At 50.1% G+C, this 3986-nt stretch overlaps 1 protein-coding gene across 1 annotated transcript in view; it reads left to right on the forward strand.

The window, feature by feature from the left end:
• Nucleotides 1-542: 542 nt before the first annotated feature.
• Nucleotides 543-3986, forward strand: part of HLCS (holocarboxylase synthetase) — a 250179-nt gene continuing 246735 nt past the window's right edge. Inside the window, exon 1 of the mRNA XM_023191343.2 lies at nt 543-755. The gene's annotated coding sequence lies outside the window, so the exon portion shown is untranslated. The remainder of the gene's footprint in view (nt 756-3986) is intronic.

Genomic DNA, 3986 nt, shown 5'->3' on the forward strand with positions numbered 1-3986 from the left:
CCTTAAACAGGGTGCGGAGAGCTTCCAGGCAGGTGGGCACACAGAGGTGCTGTGAGGGCAGCACTCCCGCCCTTCGCCCCCGTGCACACTTGGCTGTTCCCGAGTTGTGTCCTTTACAATAATCTTCTAACAGTAAAGTGTCTCCCTGAGTTCTGTGTCGTCCCAGGGAATTGATGAACCTCAGGGGAGCTGTGGCAATCCCTCAGTTTCTAGTGGGCAGGGCAGAAATGTGGACATTCTGGGCACCCCGCTTGTGGTTGGTGAAGGGAGGGCAGTCTCTCTGGGCTAATCCCTTAACGAGTAGGTTCGCGCTAATTCAGCTGGTGTCAGAGCACTGGGGAATAGGTCGATGCTGGAAAGGGCAACGCGGTGTCTGGTGCCGGTTAGGGAAGAAGGCGTGGAGGGAAGGTGGAGGCCTGTCTTCCGCAGGGCAGGGTGAGGTTCGGCCCTGTAAGGCCGCAGGAGTGGGCGAGGCTGGAGCGAGCGCGGCAAGAAGGCGGCAGAGGCGCGCCTCCTAGGCAGCTTGGGCGAGAGAGAACGGGTGGCCGAGAGGCAGAAGCTGGTTAGCGGCGAAAGGACCGCGTCCCCGAGCGCGCGGCACGGCGGCCAGGGCAGGATGACGCCGGGCGGCCCCGCGGCCCTACGCTGAGAGCCCGGCTGCACCACCAGGCGGGCCGCGAGGGGGCGCAGTGCGGCGCGGCAGGGATTCGCGGGCGACCACCCGGAGCAGGAGCGGCCGCATCTCGGACTCAGAAGTAAGTCGGGGCGCTGCGGCCCAGGGCTGGGGGTGGGCGCTCGCCGGAGGCGTGCTGGGGCCGGGCGAGGGTCTGGCAGTCCACGCCCGGGCCCTGCCGGGGAACAGCCGAGTCCAAAGTCCAGGCCGCTGGGCTGCAGCCGAGACGGCCGGAAAACTGCTTTCAGCTACCAGAAGGGGGTGGGGCTTCCGGTGGGGCAGCCATAGGGACCTCGCGGCCAACGGCAGCGCCGCCTCTCCGCGCCGCTCGCGTTCTTCGCGGCGGGATCCGGGCTGACTCGGCCCGGCTGTTAGTGCGCACGCGCGGCTGGCGCGGCCTGCGAGCCTAGGTTCGCGCGCCGGGTCCCCCTACCACGGGCTCCTGGCCGCGTGCCCCACACCCATGTTAGGGGCAGAGCCACAGGGCCTACCAGCCGCTAGAAAGTACGGGTGACTAAGACCTGCGTGTGGGGAAAGGCTTCCTAATGACACACAGCCTACGTGCCAGGAAAATAAAGATACATAATATTAAAAAACGGAAGCTGGGGCCGTGCGCGGTGGTTTATGCCTGTAATCTCAGCACTTTGCGAGGCCGAGGCAGGCGGATCACTTGGGGTCAGGAGTTCGAGACCATCCTGGGCAACATGGTGAAACCTCATTTCTACTAAAAATACAAAAATTAACCGGCCGTGGTGGTGGCGTTCCTGTAGTCCCAGCTACTCGGGAGGCTGAGGCAGGAGAATCACTTGAATTCGGGAGGTGGAGGTTGCAGTTAACCGAGTTCGCACCACTGCATTCCAGCCTGGACCACAAGAGCAAAACTCTGTCTCAAAAAAAAAAAAAAAAAAAAAAGGGCCAGACCCTGTGGCTCACATCTGTAATCCCAGCACGTTGGGCAGCCTAGGTGGAGAATCTCTTGAGTCCAGGAGTTGGAGACCAGCCTGGCCAACATAGCGAAAATCCCTCTCTGCAAAAAATAAGAAAAGTTCATTTCAGCTACTCTGGAGGCTGAGGTGGGAGGATCTCTTGAGCCAGGGAGGCGGAGCTTGCTGTCAGCAGAGATGATGGCTCTTCACTCCAGCCTGGGTGAGGGAGTGAGACCCTGTCTCAAAAAAAAAAAAAAAAAAAAAAAAAAAACCCTACCATTAATTAAAGACAGATGGCAAACTGGGAAAAATATTTGCAACATCTGTCACAGATAAAGGTTTAAGATCCCAAGTATGTAAATAACTCAAACATTGAGGGAGCCAAAGACCAAACAGGCAAAAGACATGAACTGACAATCTGCACAAAAATGACATAAAACTGGCCTTTCAATGAAAAGATGTTCTGTTTCTCCCACAGAAAGAGAAATACAGGGTACTCTGAGAAACCATCACGATTCTAACTAATCCAGTTACTAAGTGTAAAGCAACAGGACAGGCTGTGGGGTAACAGATGCTGTCGTACATTGCTGGTGGGAATGCAAGATGGTCCAGCTCCTAGAGAGGAATATTTAGCATTGTTTAACAAAACTACATATACATTTGCCCCTTGACCCAGCAATTCTACAGCTAGGAATTTACCCTGGAGAAACGCCTACACCAGTATAAAAGTGTATATATGTACAAGGTCATTTATTGCAGCATTGTTTGCAATGGCAAAATTTTGGAAACAACTTCAGTGCCAATACATAGGCAATTGGTTGAATAAACCCTGGTCCATCCACACAATGCACTTATGAAAAAGAGTGAGGGCCGGCGCAGTGGCTAATGCCTGTAATCACAGCACTTTGGCAGGCGAGGCAGGCAGATCACGAGGTCAGGAGATTGAGACCATCCTGGCTAACACGGTGAAACCCCATCTCTACTAAAAATACAAAAAAATTAGCTGGGCGTGGTGGCGGGCACCTGTAGTCCCAGCTACTCGGGAGGCTGAGGCAGGAGAATGATGTGAACTCGGGAGGTGGAGCTTGCAGTGAGCCGAGATTGCACCACTGTACTCTAGCCTGGGCGACAATGCGAGACTCTGTCTCAAAAAAAAATAAAATTAAATTAAAAAATTTAAAAAAAGGAAGATCTCTGTGAACTGATGTGGAGTGATTTCTAGGGTATACAGTATTAGGAAATGAACAAAAGTTAAACAGAGAGTACTGTATTAGGCTATTTTTCGTGTGAAACATTCAAGTATCTCCTTATTTTTGGGGGGAAGAAAAGAAAAAGAAAAGAAAGGGTAAAAAGAAACCCAGGAAGAAAAAACTAGAAACTAATAAACTGGCTACTTGCAGTGGGTGGATGAGAATTGGGTGAAAGTCTAAGAGGAAATGACACATCTCCAAGCATACCTTTTTTGGGGACAGTTTTGACTTTTCAAAACATGTTAATGTTTTAGTATTTAAAAAGTAAAACTAAATCAACATAAGATGGGGGAAAAGAAACCTAAAATTGAATACAAACAAAAGTGAACAAATGAGCTAAACTGCATAGTAAATTAACCGCAGAAAGTCAAACTCAGATAACTTTGAACACAGCTCTTTGACTATACACCTGTGTGTAAACAAACAAAACTACAAAGAAATTGTGCACTTCACTTAGTTGGTAGTGATCTGGTATAGCAATTCTGAAAATATTTTCTGTGTATTGTAGGATTAAGCAAATAAGTAAATATAATGACATTCTTGGGAGCTGGGATACTCACTATGAGAGAAGAAACATACAAATATGGAGTGAAGGAAGGCAAAGAAGAGCTCCATGAATTGGAATGAGAGACTCCACAGATTACGTATTAATTACAAAGATAAAAAAGGAACCTTTATAGTGGAGAAACTTGGTGGATAACCCTAAACTTTTCATTTTTTTGGTTTTTTTGGAGACAGAGTCTCACTCTGTTGTCTAGGCTGGAGTGCAGTGGTGTGATCTCGGCTCACTGCAACCTCTGCCTCCCAGGTTCAGACAATTCTCCTGCCTCACCCTCCCAAGTAGCTGGGACTACAGGCATGCACCACCACGCTTGTCTAATTTTTGTATTTTTATTAGAGACAGGTTTCACCATGCTAGCCATGCTGGTCTTGAACTCCTGGTCTCAAGTGATCCGCCCACCTCAGCCTCCCAAAGTGCTGGGATTACAGGTGTGAGCCACCGCGCCTGACCTACTTTTCATTTTGACTTAAGAGATTATTTTCTTTTTCTTTTTTTTTTTTTTTTTTTGAGGCAGAGTCTTGCTCTGTCGCCCAGACTGGAGTGCAGTGGCCGGATCTCAGCTCACTGCAAGCTAT

Source organism: Piliocolobus tephrosceles, chromosome 19, assembly GCF_002776525.5.
Source record: "Piliocolobus tephrosceles isolate RC106 chromosome 19, ASM277652v3, whole genome shotgun sequence".
In the NCBI taxonomy this organism is placed as follows: Eukaryota; Metazoa; Chordata; class Mammalia; order Primates; family Cercopithecidae; genus Piliocolobus; species Piliocolobus tephrosceles.